Here is a 19,765-nt window from a genome sequence, read left to right on the forward strand (position 1 = left end):
CGTTATCCTCTCCCCTAAAATCAAGCCTTCATACATCTCTAAACTTAGGTATCCTCTCCCCCTTTGTCAAACACCGAAAAGGTGCAAATGAGGTGACAAAACTCAAAAGGCTCCCCCTTAACCCATACTGTCTTTTTCTTAATGCACCTAGAGTTCCCTCTAAGTGTATTATATGGCAGTAAGAAAGAGATAAGATACAATCAAGTCATGGCATAGGAACAACATATTAATATGAACTGAAGCATAAGGAAAAGCAAGAAATAGACAAATGAATAGAAAAAATATATAAGTAGCATAAGTATCCAGGTCAGACAAAGATATCCAAGAAAATAGCGTCCAAAATACAGACAGGTAAAGTGACACACAGAATGTATCAATCAATATCCTCAACAGGAGGAACCTCATCATCATCTGTGGGAGGCACGTAACCCTGAGGTGGCATGCTGGAGCTCGAAGGTGGATGGCCCGAGAAATGCTGCGGAGGTGGGTAGTTGGCCATCCAGCCCAGAAGCAGCTGCTGCGTCACCAACTGCTGACTGCGTAGGTCACCGTAGCGCTGGTCGATCCGAACACGCAGTCCATGGAGCTCAGCAGACAGCAGCTCATCGTGCTGGTCAAAGCGGCTCTCTAGCTCAGCGATCTGCCAGCGCAGATCAGGATCGGCCTCATCAGCAGCAGGAGGAGGAGCAGCAACCTGTCGAGGAAGTGCCCGTGGTAACTCTCCCAGACCTCTCCCATCCTTCCACCGAACAGTCCCATTCTGTCCCAAGATACTGGACTTGGAAAATGCCCGTTTCCCAAGTCTGCAATCCTGTCTGACCATCTTCACTATCCTACCCTTAGACACATCTATCAGAAGGGTCTCGAGCCAATCTGTAATTATATGCCCATAAGGCATATAAATAGTGGAGCTGCTAGGCTGAGTATATGAGATGATCGAAGAATAGATGCTGGACATAATGTCAAAGTCGAGACGCCGACGCAACCCATAAAGCATCAAACAATGATAGGGTCGGATCTCTACTAGAGGTTTGGATGTGATTGGAAGAAGACAGTTTGTGACTATCTTAAAAAGAATATAGTCAGGGGCAGATAGTCGTAGGGCGGCAAAGGTGGGAAAATCAACATCCAACTCATCCAGTCCATCCGGTCTAGGGTGTCCAAAGAAATACTCATAGATAATGTCAGGTGATACATCAAGTGGAGGAGGTAATGACTCTGGTAAATCAGGATAAATGGGAAAAGGATCTCCTGAACACATTCGGCAACCTAGATACCCAAAGAATTCTATGACGGAGAAATCGATAGTTCTCTTAGCGACTCTGGTTCTATAAGCACCATCACTGGCCTGATGAAGATTGTTGTAGAATTCAGATACTAGGTCATAGTTGATGTCCCTTTCTAGGTAGACTAACGAGTCAAGTTTATAATAAGCCAGGGTTTCGGATACAGAGGGACAAAATTCATCCATGTACTTTCGATCCACAGATCGACATGGGAGTAGCTAGAATGTCCTCTGTTGAAATGCTTGTTCAAACTGTCGGTTCGGGAATCTCGAAGAAGAAGAAGGTTGAGGTTGGGAGGGTGCCTGAGACTTGGATTTCTCAGCAGATGACTTAGAAGTACCCTCACCGGCTGATTTCTTCCTAAATAGGTCAAAAATGGGACATGGTCGGGGCAAATGGGAGTCCACGGGAGCCACAGAGTCGAGAACCGAGACAACACACAGAGATACACTGTGAAAAGAAACTAAAATGCCAAAAATGAACAGATTTCGGGGAGAAAGGAAGTTACCTGGGCGCCATTTGAGGCTTTCGGAGAAGATGGAGAGAAGAGTCGAGACTGAGGAGTGGTTTGGATAGGATTTTCGGCGTGAAATGAGAGGACGAAGGATTGGGGAAAGTTAAGGATCGGATTGGTCATAAGATCGGACGGCTGTCCGAACAGGAGAAATCCTGACCGATCAGGGAACGTCCTTATCGGTCAGGGAGTGTCCTGATCGGTCGTGGAGACCGATCAGGGAGCCTCCTGATCGGTCCCCGGACCGATCAGAGGTGGATCAACGTGCCAGAGCCTCCTGATCGATCGTGGATACCGATCAGGGAACCTCCTGATCGGTCCCCGGACCGATCAGAGGTCGATCAGTAACTATTGATACGTGTCAGAACGCCTGATCGGTCTGCAGAACGATCAGATATCGAACAGAGAGGTGGAACTCTCCTGATCGGTCATAGACACCGATCAGATAGCATCCTGATCGGTCCCTAGACTGATCAGTGTCTGATAATCAGTGATTTCAGTCTCTGAAATTCGTATCGAAAGCTTTGAAACTTGGTTCAACAACTTCCAAGTTCAGAACCTAGGATCTGAAGAGCCCACAGATTATATTCAGTGATACCAATGAATATTTCCTAATGATGAGCTCTAATGATTTGGAATTATTTAGGGCTCGAAAATTTCAGACACTCCATAACAAATGTGTTGAATCTCAAAGTTTCAAAATCAGAGAAGTTTGTTTTGTTTGTTTGCTGAAACTATGGTCTATAGTGAACCAAGGTAATAAAACTGACTCAGGCTATCGGTTCAAAATATATCCTTGCTATGAGTAGTTACAAGTTTGTCAAAATATGTCAAAATTTCTTCACCAACTTGTCCTATTTTCAATCAAAATCAGGAAGGTATCAATCAAGGGTATCAATCAACACATCAAGAAGGTTAGATGATTTATAGACACAGGTCCAACCAAGATTCCTTGGTTGGAATATATGAGTAAGATCTAGGAGCCAAATACACATGAATTATGTAATGGCCTTCCCCATACTCAATTTATGTCTCTTCAACCTAATTATTCAAGGGATGCATGATACATTTTGAATAATTTGGTTGATCCTAGCATCTCACCCCATATTTAGCAAACAAAAATAATTTGTTAAACCTTATAGTTTGTGTGAGATGTCCCTAAGTTGCCCAAATTAATTCCCAATTTCTCTTGTAGTTTTAGTTGTCCTTATTGATCATGATGAAATCCTAATGGCCTATTGAGCCAAACACATCCCCAATTCTCTCCTTAAATGACTAAATTCATTTTCCGGAAGGGGTTTGGTGAAAATGTCGGCTATGTTTGACTTTGACTCAACATATGTGAGTGTAATGTCTCCCCTAGCTACGTGATCTCTAATGAAGTGATGACGCACTTCAATGTGTTTGGTCCTTGAATGATGGACTGGATTTTTCGTTAGGTTTATTGTGCTAATGTTGTCACACAACACTTGCACTCCTTTATATGAAAGTCCATAATCTTCTAGAGTGTGAATCATCCACAACAATTGTGATACACTCTCTCCCATGGCAATGTATTCAGCCTCGGTCGTGGAGAGAGCAACACAATGTTGCTTCCGACTTGACCAACTAATCAACGATGAACCTAAAAATTGGCAACCCCCACTAGTGCTTTTCCGATCCAATTTGCATCCAGCATAATCGGAATCGGTATAGCCTATCAAATCAAAAGACTCCGTACGAGGGTACCACAGTCCTACTCTAATTGTGCCCTTGAGATATCTTAGAATTCTCTTAACTGCAGTTAAATGAGATTCCTTAGCACAAACTTGATACCTAGCGCACATGCCCACAGCAAAAAGTATGTCCGGTCGACTAGCTGTGAGATATAGAAGACTACCGATCATGCTTCTATATTGCGTTAGATCAACTGGTTTTCCACTCTCATCATTGTCAAGACGAGTGTTTGTCGCAATTGGAGTGGATACTTCCTTAGAGTCACTCATTTTGAATTTCTTGAGCATCTCTTGAGTGTATTTCGTCTGATGGACATAAATTCCATCTCGAGTTTGTTTGATTTCAAGTCCAAGGAAGAATGTCAATTCTCCTACTAGACTCATCTCAAACTCACTTTCCATGTGAGAAATAAATTCATTCAAATAGCCCTTGTTATTTGAGCCACAAATTATGTCATCGACATACACTTGGGCTACAAAAATGTTTTCATCTCTACACAGAAATAGTGTTGGGTCTATTTGGCCTCTTACAAAATCCTTTTCTAGTAAATATGTTGACAACCTTTCGTACCAAGCTCGTGGTGCTTGTTTAAGCCCATAAAGTGCTTTCTTGAGCTTGTACACGTGGTTTGGAGCTTCGGTATCCACAAACCCGGGTGGTTGTTCAACATAGACTTATTCTTTAATAAAGCCATTTAAGAAGGCAGATTTAACATCCATTTGATAGAGCTTGAAACCTCTATGTGCAGCAAAAGCTAGCATCAAACGAATGGACTCTAATCGGGCCACGGGAGCATAAGTCTCATCATAATTGAGACCTTCGACTTGACTATAGCCCTTGGCTACAAGTCTTGCCTTGTTTCTTACAACTTCTCCCTTTTGATTTAACTTATTTTTGAAGACCCATTTAGTTCCAATAATGGTGGTCTTTTTAGGTCTAGGAACTAAGTCCCACACTTGGCTCCTTTCAAATTGACCTAACTCATCTTGCATAGCTATGATCTAATCAGGATCGCGCAATGCCTCATCAACTAATTTTGGTTCAATCTCTGAAATCAATGCGACTTCATTAGACTCATTTCTAAAGAATGACCTAGTCCTAACCCCTTGTTGGATGTCTCCCACAATTTGGTCTTGGGGATGACTAGTGGCTATCCTAGATTGTCTTGGTATTGATGGTGCCTTATGAATGGTCTCACTAGGCACAGGTAAGGACTCAATATTAGGCAAAGGATCAGATTGAGATCTTTGTTGCCTTTGCTCATCATCATCAGAGTCAACTTCGACTCTTTCTATGTTTCGATCATTCAAACTTAGCCTTCTAAGTTCAAATTGAATTTCTCCTACATCCCTTGATTGATCATTTAAGTTAGGGATTTCTTCAAAAGCTACATCAAAGGACTCTTCAATCAATTTAGTCCTATTGTTGTAGACTCGATAGACTTTGCTGGTGAGCGAGTACCCGACCAGTATCCCTTCATCAACCTTGGCCGAGAATTTTCCAAGATGGTCCTTGGTGTTCAAAATAAACACCTTACAACCAAACACCCTAAGATGTTTAATTGTAGGGGGTTTTCCAAACCAAAGTTCATGGGGAGTCTTTCCTAAAAACCTATGTATCAGGATTCGGTTTTGCACATAGCAAGCTGTATTTACAGCTTCAGCCCATAAGTAACTCGGTAGTGAGTACTCATTGAGCATACTTCGTGCAGCCTCTTGTAAGACTCGGTTCTTTCTCTCCACAACCCCATTTTGCTGTGGGGTCCTTGGAGTAGAGAACTCATGCCTATATCCCTTTTCTTGACAGAATTCTAAAAACCTATGATTTTGAAATTCCCCACCATGATCACTTCTAATGGTTTTAATTGTTGTTGATTTTTCATTTTCAGTTCTTCTACAAAAGGAAATAAAAATATCTATGGTTTGATCCTTAGTTTTCAAAAAGAAGGTCCATGTATACCTAGTAAAGTCATCAATAATCACTAAACAGTATCTACTTCCATTTAATGAAATAACACTACTGTAATCAAACAAATCCATATATAATAAGTCTAAGGCAGTAGTTGTACTTACAATGCTTTTACCTTTATGAGACGTTTTAGTTTGCTTACCCTTCTGACATGCATCACACAATTTGGTCTTTTGATACTTGATGCTTGGTAAGCCTCGCACTAACCCTTTGTTGACCAGCTTCCGGATATTCTTCATGTTCACATGAGTCAACCTCCTATGCCAAAGCCACGATTCTTCTTCTTTTGACATGAAACACTTAGCAAGAGCATTAGTAGCACTTTTAAAAGAAACTTGATAAATGTTATCTACCCTTGTGCCTACTAGTACCGTGTCAAGTGTGTCAATGTTTTTGACTAGACATTGACTCGAATGAAACTCAATTGTGTAACCCGTATCACACAATTGACTGACACTTAGGAGATTAAAAGTCATCCCCTTGACTAGAAGGACATTCTTGGTTTGGAGATATTCGGATATATGAATGTCTCCAACCCCTATAACCTTAAGGCTACCATTATTACCAAAGGACACATTACCTCTATTTTTGTTTTGAATGGTAGAAAATAGTGACTTGTCCCCGGTCATGTGCTTGGAGCATCCACTATCAACAAACCAAGTTGATAGACGCTCCCCCTTTACCAATTCCTACAAGACACGAAAGATAGATGTTTTAGGTACCCAAATCTTGGGACCTAATGCATCTACAATGAAAGACTTAGGCACCCATGCCTTTGTTACCTTCTTCCTAGTCTCATGAACCCTAGAAACATGCGATCTATGAAATTGGGTTCTTGACACTAAAGAAATAAAGCTAGACTCCTTAGGTTGGTATCCTAATCCAGCCTTGTTGTAGACCGCCCTTTGGGCATTTAGAATCATGTCTAGGGTCTTAGAGCTAGTTGAGAATTTTTCAAGCATTTTCTTGAGTTTCTCAACCTCACCCTTCAAGGCCTTGTTCTCATCCTCAAGGACCTCTAGATGTAGGTCATCAACCTCATCTTCCCTAAGGGCCCTCAAGTTTTTTACTTCTTCTTTTAATGATTTATTTTCTGTTTTTGATTTTTTAAGCAAGGTAGACAAATGTGTAATAGTCTTATAGCATTTTTCTAAGTGAGAAGAGGTTACCTCTTCATCATCCGAAGATGATGAAGCCGCGGCTAAAGTGCTTGAGTCATCACTCTCGGACTCGGACTCCTCCCTTGCCATGAGTGCCAATTGCCGAGTACTCTTCTCCTTCTTCTCTTCCTCCTCCGATGAGCTTGAGGAAGATTCATCCCAAGTGGCCTTGAGAGCTTTCTTCTTCTTGGCTCTTTCCTCATTCTTTTTGGCCCGTTCCTCCTTCTTGAGTTTTGGACACTCACTCCGGTAGTGGCCTTTCTTGCTACACTCATAACATGTAACATTAGTCTTATCGATATTTTGATCATTTGGTTTACCTTTTCCTTTGTATCTTAGGTTTCTTGTCATAATTCTCCTCACGAAGTTGGCCATCTCGCTTGATGATGATCCGCCTTCATCATCAGACTCGGAGGAGGATGTAGATGAAGAAATCTCTTTCTCCTTCTTCTTTTCCCTCTTTCTTCTCCCATCCTTGTTCTTTGGTCTTGCAACTAAGGCAATACCTTTCTCTCTTTGACCTTTGTTAGCAAGTTCATGAAGTTTCATTTCACAAAAGAATTCGTCTAATTTAACAATGGAAAGATCCTTGGAAACCTTGTAGGCATCTACCATAGATGACCACAAGGCATTCCTTGGAAAGGCTTTAAAAGCGTACCTTACTAGATCACGATTCTCCACGCGTTCATCTACGGAATGTAGACCATTGATGATTTCCTTGAACCTCCCATGTAGTTCACTTACCGTTTCGTTTTCCTTCATGGTGAGATTTTGTAGTTGATTCAAGAATAGGTCCCTCTTGGCTATCCGAGAATCACGAGTTCCTTCTTGGAGCTCGATAAGCTTGTTCCATAAATCTTTTGCACTCGAGAATGGACCTACCTTGACGAGTTGGTCCTTGGCAATCCCACATTGTAAGGTGACTACCGCCTTGGCATCGGCTTGCCCTTTACGAGTTTGTTCAGTAGACCACCTTGATGAATCGAGTTCCTTACCTTCTTCGTCCTTCGGTGGTGTGAATCCTTCCTTGACCGAGAACCACATGGAGATATTAGTCTTGAGGTAATACTCCATGCGGCTCTTCCAATACTGGAAATCTGCTCCATCGAAGAAGGGTGGTCTATTGGTGCTGAATCCTTCCTTCATGGCCATCTTCTTGCTCCTTAGGATGTTAGTCCAGATGAAGAGCACCAGGCTCTGATACCACTTGTTGGGATCTTAGATGGCTAGAGGGGGGGTGAATAGCCTCTTAAAAACTTAAACACAAATTTCTACAAAGAAACTTGTTAGCACAGCGGAATTAGAAAACTAAAACAAAGAGGAAACAAGCACACTAACACACGGATTTACGAGGTTCGGGGATAACTTGCCCCTACTCCTCGGCGTGTCCGTAAGGTGGACGACCCCTTGATCTTCGGTAGATCGCACCCCGGATAAATTCCGGCTAAAGATCCTCCTTCTCGGTGGAGTAACCTCTCCACAAAGTCTCAAGAAATATATATGTTAAAGCACAAGACTTACAGATCTCGGTGGCAAAGAAGAATGAACTAACGCTTACAACCACGCGAGGATCAGTGGAAACAGAGAACTCACAGATAGCAGTTTCTCACCCAAGAGCTCAAGAACTTAGCACACCTCAACGATCAACAGAACGTTTTCTTTTTTCACTTTCTTGCTTTCTTGTTGTTCTTTCCTCTCGCTTTTTACTGCTTCTTAAGCCCCTGTTCTCTGCTGTCACGGATCATGGTCAAACTGCACAGAATCATCGCTGCAGCCAATCCCTCTTCCTCCTTACCTGGTTCTCTGAACTCACACCAATGAAATCACAGTCTTCACTGGTGTCTTCTGAGCTCGAACCAATCACCAGGAGTCAAGCGGATCGCAGCCAGATCACACCAGTAGCCCGTTGATGCTTCAAATGCACCATGCGCCGCGAATCACAGCAGAAAGGCCATTTGTCGTATTCCTCTTATGGACTTAATTTGAAATTAGGCTTGGAATGATACCAGTGATCCTGCAAACTCAAAAGCTAACAGCACAGAGGGTTATATCACATGAATCAGGCAGATCAAATGCAGTGGAGGAATCGCAGAAACAGTGAACAAATCTGATTGTGTGTGTGGATCGGTCACCAGACCGATCCATGGACCGATCAGGACATATCCTGATCGGTCCGCAGCCTGTTTGATCGGTCGTGGAGACCGATCAGACTGCAGGTGGATCGGTCTCCACGACCGATCCCCTGCCTTCTTCTCTTTGCAATACCATCTCCTGATCGGTCTACAAGACCGATCAGATTGCACTCAGTGTGCTACTGAGTGTTTCCTGATCGGTCTACAGACCGATCAGATTACACTCAGTGTGCTACTGAGTGTTATCCATGGAAACTTAGTTTCACTGGATCGGTCTGCCGACCGATCCATTGTCTTATGTATCACTGGATCGGTCTGCCGACCGATCCAATGTACCATGGAATGTCCACTTAGGTCCCTCTCTGACCTAGTCCGGAGAACGAGCTACCGAGCCCTCTCCGACTTCGTCAGGTCCAGAGAACGAGCTACCGAGCCCTCTCTGACCTAGTCCGGAGAACGGGCTACCGAGCCCTCTCCGACTTCGTCAGGTCCAGAGAACGAGCTACCGAGCCCTCTCTGACCTAGTCCGGAGAACGGGCTACCGAGCCCTCTCCGACTTCGTCAGGTCCAGAGAACGAGCTACCGAGCCCTCTCCGACTTCGTCAGGTCCAGAGAACGAGCTACTGAGCCCTCTCCGACCTAGTCCGGAGAACGAGCTACCGAGCCCTCTCCGACTTCGCGTGCCAAGTTTCCAACTTGGACTTTTCCCTTTCACTTGATCAACCTTGATCATTAATCAAACCGAGTTTAATTAACATCTGATGCAAACTTAAATCAGTGTCAACATCAAAACAACAGCCAGGTCAGACTGTATCAACATTTTTAATAAAATATAAATAAAAAATTATGATCGGCACTTTGTTCTTTTTAAGATACCCTATTATATTTTATCTTAAGCACGGTTGGAGTCAATCCGGATGATCTACTTGAGTTATGAGCTACTTTGACATAGACATCAAATTACCTTCCACTTTTGTTCACTTTTTTTCCCCCCATTTTTCTATCGTAAAACCAAGTTTTTTTTTTCTATTTTTTACCGTCGTTGGACCCGAGCTACCGCCGGGGTACTTGTTCACTTAGCTCCGCCATTGATCCCAAGTATATCTTTACTTTCAATGTTGTTATACATCTATATTGATGAGTGTTATAATATTCACCATCCGATTAAAAAGCATGAGATTCACATGTCATATATACGTTATATTAACATTTTTATTTTCTCACATTCATTTTAACATTAATACTTATTATTTACAGATACTGTTGTCCATTCATTTAACTTTATTTTTATTATACATTCAATAAATACAATTTCAATTATATTTATCCAATTTAAATAATTATTATTTAAAATAAATAATAATAATAATTTTAAATATATTTTTACGTAAAATTAAAATATATTTATTTAAAATTTAAATATTATTATAAATTTGAAATGAAAGAGTACAATATATTAAAAAATTACACTTGCATAAAATTAAAATACAACACTTTTAATGATTATTATTGTATTATGACTAAATATGTTCAACTAAGTATGCACGAAGTTGGTGATGCACATGACTGTCACCTAGTTCGGAATTTGTCGGAAGATAATCATGAAATCCTCGATTTGAACCCTGAACGGGTTGTGCGGATGTTTCACCTTAATCGTTGTACTAATTTGTCACCTGACCTCACATCTTCAACAATCACGTTGTGTAAAATAATGGATGCTAATATAATATGTTTTAACTTTTTTTGTACCAACAATGAGCTGGACCTTTAACAATTGTCCATCAAGCTTGAACACTCCAAATGCTTGTTCAACATCTTTTCTTACAACCTCTTGTCTTTCTTTAAACATCCTCCTCTTGGGATTTTTCGGGCAAGGAAAAAGCCTTTACGAAAGTAGTTCATTCCGAATATATTCCATTTGTTAGATAATACCCCTTTGTATATTGAGTATTGTTGACCGTGAAATTAATCTCCGGGGCATTTCCTTGCAAGACACTATTGAATATGAGAGATTTGTACAACACATTAATATCGTTATGTGAACCTACGACACCAAAGAATGCATGTCATATCCACAAGTCTTGAGATGAGACCGCTTCAAGCACGATTGTTGGTGATCCATGGCCTCTTGTAAACTGATCTCTCCAAGTAATTAAATAATGTTTCCATTCCCAATGCATGCAATCAAGGTTGCTCAACATTCCAGGGAAGTCATGCCTCTTATCATGCATTTGAAGAAGACATTGAACATCATTAACATTTGACCTTCTTAAATATCGATCACCAAATAATTCAACCACATAACCGGAGAACTTGAAAAGACACTTGATGGTCATTGATTCACCCATGCATAAGTACTCATTAAGATGGCCGGCTGGGACACCATAAGACAATTGGCAAATCACAACCGTGCATTTTTGTAGTGGTGACAAGACTTTTCTTCTCACGGTATCATCCCTCTGCTGAAAATACGAAGAACTATGCGACAAAATAAATCTCTTTGCATGTAAAATCTTCTTTGAAATATTTGATCTGGATATATTGGGTTTGTGGAGAAATAATTATTGAAGAGCTTCACATGCTCGACTTCAAGATTTCTTTGGATTAACCTTCTTCTTCACCGCATCTCGTTATTACTTTGATATGCTTCAACATTTGTCGGCTTTGTTGAAGTATTAGTGACATTAGCTTATTCCTTGGATCATAACCTTCGTTAACAACTTCCACTAGGACTTTGTTTTCACTTTTCGAGGTAGAACTGGTGCTACTTGAATATTGAGACATTTTGGAGGAAACTAATTAAAGTCTATATTTAGAATGAAGAATTTTAGAACACAAAGTGTCTATTTATTTTTTTTCTTATCAACGGATATATTCCAACGACTACTTTCTAATAATCAAATTGTACATTAATTGTACATATATTACAATGATTATAATATAATGATTCTCATCAATTGATTAATTGAAAATATATTCCAACATATACTTATTTGGGTAGGTCACCTAATTTATTTATTTCTTCTTTCTAATAAAATATTTGATTAATTGAAAATTGTAATAATAAAAAATTAGATTAATTGAAAAGTTCAATAATCATAAATTACAATAATTGAACATTAAAAAAAATAAAAATTACATATTCCATCTCCCCCTAATCTCTTGACATAGATATTCCTGGATGATAAATTACTCCTCTATCTTTTGCGAAGTGTCCCTCGAAAGGATTGCATATTTCTTTAATTGAATTTTGACTAAGATAGCTTTTGCTTTTATCTTAGCAGTGTTTGCTTTGATCTCCTCAATTTTGATTTGTTTTTTTTTTCATTTCAACTTCCGTCATTTTTATGTTTGCATACTTAGTAAACTTTGCAAGCATATTGTCCAAATTTATTGTCATACCTTCAATGTATGATTTCATTTTGTCTTTTTTCCTTTCTTTTTGCTGCCTTTTGACCCATTGGACGAGTGTTTTCTTCATTTAGGTCTATATGTAGACTTGCATCTTGGTTAAAGAAGGTGTTGCTTGCCCCGACTCTAAGGTTCTTGCCTTTTTCATGCAAAAAGGTGATCAACGAACTGTGGAGTAAACATTGGGTGATCTTTTACGATTCTCCATACATGTTCAAGATTAAATACAATGTCATTATTTTCCTCATGATATTTTTCATACGCAAGCCACAATATGTCCTCATCATTGTGGCCGCTACGATACACACTATAAATACTATTGTAATTTGCGTTGAAGCGATATATCTTTTTTTATATGGTATTGTACTAGTACAATCATATGACACTAGCAATTCTATTGGGTGTACCTAGAGGACGATTCTCATTATAGTAGCTTACAATACATTTCCAGAAAGCATCCACCTTCTGATCATTGCCAATGATTGGATCAGCACTGATAGTAACAAACGATCTCGCTAAAATCTCATCTTCAACCTTACTCCATGTCGACCGCTTTCTTCTACCCGTAATGTCAAAATCCGCCTCCTCTAAATTTGCAAGTTCAATTATGGATTAACCGTCAAACAGTTGAATCTCTGGAATAAAAGATGGAGTAAACAGTTTATTTTCTGCTGAAGATATAAAAGGTATACCGGTTGCATGTGTAATAAATGGATAATTTGATGGATATGAATTATATAGATTTGGTAGATATGAATTATGTGGATAATTTGATAGATATGAAAAATATGGATAATTTGGTAGAATTTGTGAATTTTAAGAAGAAGAATTTTCTTCCGAAAACTGAGGGTAATTCACAAAATTTCTAAAAAATCCTTGATTATTTTCATCTATTTCAGAGGAAAATTAAGTGAACATTTTTAGACGAATTTGTTCATCCTGGCGCGCCCGGCTAGAGGGGTGGTTGAAGAGTTTGAAATAAGAGTTAGAAATAATCTATTACTTTTGTTTAGCAATGATGCACAATTTAATTAAACAAAAATAATTAACATAAAAACAATAACAACTTATAAAAACAATAAGTAAGAAAGCTGAAATTTTTACTTGGTTACAACCTAGATGGTTCTTAATCCAAGACAGTTGTAAAGCTCCACTAAAAATATCTCCTTCGTTGAAGGCGAAAAAGTCTCACACTCTTTGGAAAACTCAGATATTAATTAGTTAAAAATCGAATACATAAGTTGTAATTGAATTTCTAAGTCTAAGGTGTTAGGATCCTTCGTACGGAGGCTAGAGAGGGGGGTGTGAATAGCCGACCCCAAATCGTCGCGTTTCTACAAAATGTGTTAGCCAGCGGAAAATAAACACAGAAACGAAAGGGAAAGAAGACAAACCTCAAACAAACCGATGTAACGAGGTTCGGAGATAAACTCCTACTCCTCGGCGTGTCCGTAAGGTGGACGAAGTCTATCAATCCGTCGGTGGATGAGTCCCCGGAGAACCGGCTAATAAATGCTCCTTGTGGGTGGAGAAACCTCGCCACAATACTTGTAACAACAAGAAAGGAGTACAAGAAAAGCAAGAAGCAAATACAAACAACAATATGAATGCAACACTCGCTTGCCTTCTCTGTCGATCGGAGGCGATGAAGCAGCAACTTCACAGCCCAAACGCCGCAGCTGATCGACGACTGGAAGCTCACGCGAAGCTTCGGAAGCGAGAAGCTCAAACACAGAAGCAGAAGCTTCAATCCAATGGAAGAAGAAGAAGAAGAAGAAGTAGGCTCGCAGCAGCAGCCCTCCTTTTATAACCTGCGAAGAAAACGAAGAAACACAGAAGAAATCTAGCCGTTGCGTCGCAACGGCTAGTGCCTGGATCAGTCTGTGGACCGATCGGGCAATATGGATCGGTCCACGGACCGATCCATTCCCTAGCCTTCGCTTCGTTTCCTCGATCGGTCCATGGACCGATCAACCTCCCGATCGGTCCGTAGACCGATCAGCTTCTTCTCCCGAACTTCTGCGCCTCGATCGTTGTCGATCGGTCTCCCGATCGATAACCCATGAGGCTACTAGATGAGTTCGATCGGTCCGGTGACCGATCGGGCTATCCAGTGTATCACTGGATCGGTCCCCAGACCGATCCAAACTCTCAGGCTTCTACACCAACATCCGGTCAACCTTGACATGTTGGTTCATCATTCCTAGCATCTGGTCACTCCCTTGACCTGCTAAAATTCTCCACCAAGTGTTCGGTCAATCCCTTTGACCCACTTGGGCTTTCCTCTTTGTGTCAAGTATCCGATCACTCCCTTGACCTACTTGACCTTCTCAACACCAGATGTCCTGATCACCCTTGATCCATCTGGATTTTCCCTTGCCCGGCTTCACTCACCAGGACTTTCACCTAGCTTCACTTACTAGGGTTTTTACCTGGCTTCACTCACCAGGATTTCCAAACTGCCTAACATCCCAGTTAGGACTTTCTCACTGCCTGGCTTCACTCACCAGGACTTTCCAACTGCCTAACATCCCAGTTAGGACTTTCCCACTGCCTAGCTTCACTCACCAGGACTTTCCACACTGCCTAACATCCCAGTTAGGACTTTCCCACTGCATGGCTTCACTCACCAGGACTTCTCCGTGCCAAACTCCCTGTTTGGACTTTCCCCGTGCCAAGTCTCCATACTTGGACTTTCCGCGTGCCAATCTACCTGCTTGGACTTTTCCCCGTGCCAAGTCTCCGTACTTGGACTTTTCGCGTGCCAAGCTTCCTGCTTGGACTTTTCCCAAATCAGGTCAACCAGGTCAACCTTGACCTAAGGTTGCACCTACAATCTCCCAAACACCTATTCTTGTCAAACATCAAGAATACAACTCTCTTCTCGTCAAACATCGTCAAACATCAAAACACAACTCGAGTCAGGTCAACTCGAGTCAGGTCAACCATGTCAACCTTGACCTAAGGTTGCACCAACATAAGGGTCTTTTTCTAGCTACTAGAAAATGTTATTCGTAGCTTGAAGACACCTTCAAGGTGATCCAAGGTGCCTTCAATAGGATAACTTTTATTCACCGAAGATAAAATTTTATTTTCGACTAACAGTTAATGAAGGCGTCTTTAATAAGCTAGAAGGTACCTTCGACACTGCTCATGCGAGGTGCCTTCCAAGCCATTGAAGACGCTCTCCATGAGGCAGATAGTCTTTTAGTTGATTTTTGTCACGTGGGTGATGCTCTGGTTATCCGGAGTTGAGTTCACCCGAGCTAACTTCGACCTTCTCCACGAGTACGCTTCCTCCCCGGCTTCTCATCACTCGAATGTCACACACGTCATTCTTATCCACCGGTGTACTATTCCACAACTCCTCGTCCCTCGGATGCACCGAGTCTATCGACTCCTTTCCCATGCCATCCTTCTCGTCCACTCGACTTCTTGTGCTCCTAAGTTTCTGTACACTTAGACATAAGACATCAAATATAATAAGACTTAATTTAATTTGGTAGATCACATAAAAATTACGACGAGATACTTATAGGATTTAGATGTTTAAAAGATTGAAAAAGGTGAAGAGTATTTATAGATTTTTTTAAAAACTATCAGTTGAAATAAAGCCGTTGAAAAATTAAAATTATCCATTGAAAGATTAAAAACTATATGTTTAAAAGATTTTTTCAGTTTACCCATGTGAGGGTGGGCGAGCCTTGTATCCACGTGCACGCACGAACCATGAATCAAAAAAGTGTAAAAAAAAATCAATAAACGTATTAATTTCATTGAACGCGTACAATGTTTTTTTGGACTAATGCATATTATAAAGCTTTATGCATTTATTTTAACATCCTCATCCACATTAGAACGTTATATTAATCATCCAATACAGATGCTCTTAGAATAACTTTGGAATAATTACTATCTATCATTGTCCTTATTTTTATACTATTATATTAGTTATAACTAGCTGCTACAATGTATAATAGTTAAAAAATAATTATTATAATGTGTAAAAACTAATATAATAATGTTACAATATCGCAGCAACTATTTAAATATTGTTATCTTGATGATTTTTTTAATATAATAGTGTTAGTATTTATGATTTAAAATTTAAAATTTTAAGATTTAGAGTTTAAATATAACTGCATTACGCTTATACATGTTATTATTATTTTAAATAATTTTGATCAATTTAAAAAATAATTTTGATTAAAATGTTGAAGAATATCTTGTGTATAATAGTTTTGATAAAAATGAGATAGTCAATTTTTCTTATTACTGACGTTACCAAATAACTGTAATAACAACCTTAGAATTTCAGGTATTTTGGATATAAAATATCTAATGAACTTTTGGATTTTTTTAATAGAGTGTAATTTGGAGTATTTTTTTTTTATTTTTATCCAATTATTAAAAACCTCATGAGTCCCAATTATTCTTCTTTTCTAATATTCATAATTACTATAATATATTCTTGGGGTTAATTAATACCATTCCAGTACAAACGATTTTCTTCTTAATATCTTTTATTTTATCGTCGGCCAATGATCCTGGACCAGTCTGCTAATAATTACTATAATACGTTGAAATCTTATTTAATTTAAATAAATATTAGTTAATATTATATTATATTATATCAATATGAATCATAATTGCCAATGATTAAAAAATAATTAGAATTTTTTTAATAATTAATGAAAAGGTGCCCTTTAACAATTTTAATAAAAAAAAAAAGGCGCTTTCAATTTTTGCATTATTTTTTAAAATTTCTTCGTATTTGTTGACAAGTTGTTACATTGGCCTCTGAAAATTGTTTAGTCAATGTTCTCTTTGCTGCCGAGACATTACGATGTGAGCGTAGCAAATGCACCTTTGATGGAGTTGAGAGTGGATGATTATGGGTTTCTACGAAGTTACTTACAACCCAATTAGGTCATGTCTGTTTCTTGACAAATGCAATATTTGATTTACAACCCGTTCTAACTGTGTCACATGCTCTTTCCCTTATCAGTTGATCAGATTTTGTATGTTTAACATTGCGTATTAGATTTGTATGCCCTTCTTTAAAACATACAATTTGTTTCCACATCACTTTATTTGTTATCTTATTTTTCTTCCTTGTGTGTTATCCGTGAACTAAATCCGGTTTCTCGTGCATATTGGTTATAGAACGAATATGCCTCCTCTAGTGATGAGAATTCCATTCCAACTTTTGGTTTTCGATCATCTGCAACTTGGGGAATATATTCTTGATCATCAACTCTATTTTCTTCCATCAATGAGTTCTGGGAATGTCACATTATATTTGAGAACAGATAAGTAGATAAATATATAAAAACTACATCTTATTTCAATTTAAACTCAAAATTGCAAGTATTGAACCATTTGATAAAAAATACAACTTATTTCAATTTCAATTTCTAATATTTAATAATTTGTCAAATTTTTAGCTGCTTCAATAAAAAATATCTAATCAGTACTACTATCAGACTTCTAGAAAAATGATGACCAAATCAAATAGTAATAACAATAACTTGGTGGACCATGATATAGAAGGAAATGTTTTACAAATATCATTATGGTTGGCCCCTTAGTTGTACTTCAATCAGGCATTTTCAAAATAATATGCTTACATTAATCAAATTTCAGGAAACCATTTCACTTAGCATAGTGAAAAAAAAAGATGGGTCTATGTTTAAATGCAACAAATGGGAACCATATGCCTAAAGATATCAACAAAGAGCATGAAAAAAAAAATATCTCTATGTTATTAGAATATCTATCCGTGTACTAGTAGATTTAAATGCAACAATGTAGTATATACAAGTTAGCAAGCATGGGTCTCTGTTTCAATCAATCTTCATTATAGCATATTGGGAAGGAAAAAAAGATGTGTATGCATCAAATGAGAAGGAACTTGGTGGTGTTGAGAAATCCTAATAGCAAAGAAAATCCAGAATGCCTAATTCAATATTCAGATTGTTCAACAAAGAAAATCTCAAACCTAATTCAATATTCTGATTGTTCACAAAAACTCCAACAGGAGAGGGCAAGGTGATTCTGCGATCCCTAGCTTCGTCGGCGACTCTGTTAGCTTGTCGCCACGAGTCTTGGCGCACCGGGAGGACCTCGAAAGAGGGCGGCACACGATGCCGCGAGCCTGTCGTGTTTGTGGCGAGCTAGGGTAGAGTTTTTTTCCGCTGCGGCGAGAGAGAGAGCAGGCGCAGACTGCTGTGGCGGCGAGGAGAGGATCGCGAGGCTTCGGCGAGAGGTGAGGATCGCGAGGCCTCGGCGAGAGGAGAGGATCGCGGCTTCGGCGAGAGAGAGGATCGCGGCTTGCTTCGGTGACGAGAGGAAAAGAAAATAAGGAAAACTAGGAAGCCGTGATAAAAAATAACGAGATAAATATGCCACGTGAGTTGGTCCGTATGGTTCCGTAGAAAAAAGGTCCGTAGGATATCAAAACTTTATATATATATATATATATATATATATATATATATATATATATATTAAATAAAAAAAAGTTTTTGACCTATGTGAGGGTGGGCTAGCCTTGTATCCACCCGCACGCACGGACCATGAATAAAAAAAGTGCAAAAAAAAAAAAAATCAATAAACGTATTAATTTCATCGAACGCATACAATGTTTTTTGGGCTCATGCATATTATAAAGCTTCGTGCATTGATATTAACATCCTCATCCACGTTAGAACGTGGTATTAATCATCCAATACGGATGCTCTTAAAATAACTATGGAATAATTACTATCTATCATTGTCCTTATTTTTAGTACTATTATATTATCTATAATTAACCGCTACAATGTATAATAGTTAAAAAATAATTATTATAATGTGTAAAAACTAATATAATAATGTTGTAATATCGCAGCAACTACTTAAATATTGTTATCTTGACGAATTTTTTTATATAATAGTGTTAGTATTTATGATTTAAAATTTAAAATTTTAAAATTTAGAGTTTAAATATAACTGCATTACGCTTGTACATGTTATTATTATTTTAAATAATTTTGATCAACTTAAAAAATAATTTTGATTAAAATGTTGAAGAATATCTTGTGTATAATAATTTTGATAAAAATGAGATAGTCAATTTTTCTTATTACTGGCGTTACCAAATAACTGTAATAACAACCTTAGAATTTCAGGTATTTTGGATATAAAATATCTAATGAACTTTTGGATTTTTTTAATAGAGTGTAATTTGGAGTATTTTTTTTATTTTTATCCAATTATTAAAAACCTCATGAGTCCCAATTATTCTTCTTTTCTAATATTAATAATTAATATAATATATTCTTGGGGTCAATTTCATTCCAGTACAAATGATTTTCTTCTTAATATCTTTTATTTTACCGTGGGCCAATGATATGGACCAATTTGCTAATAATTACTATAATACGTACATAATTGAAATCTTATTTAATTTAAATAAATATTAGTTAATATTATATTATATTATATCAATATGAATCATAATTGCCAATGATTAAAAAATAATTAGATTTTTTTTAATAATTAATTAAAAGGTGCCCTTTAACAATTTTAATAAAA

The sequence above is a fragment of the Zingiber officinale genome, chromosome 9A (genome assembly GCF_018446385.1).
Source record: "Zingiber officinale cultivar Zhangliang chromosome 9A, Zo_v1.1, whole genome shotgun sequence".
Classification (NCBI taxonomy): domain Eukaryota; kingdom Viridiplantae; phylum Streptophyta; class Magnoliopsida; order Zingiberales; family Zingiberaceae; genus Zingiber; species Zingiber officinale.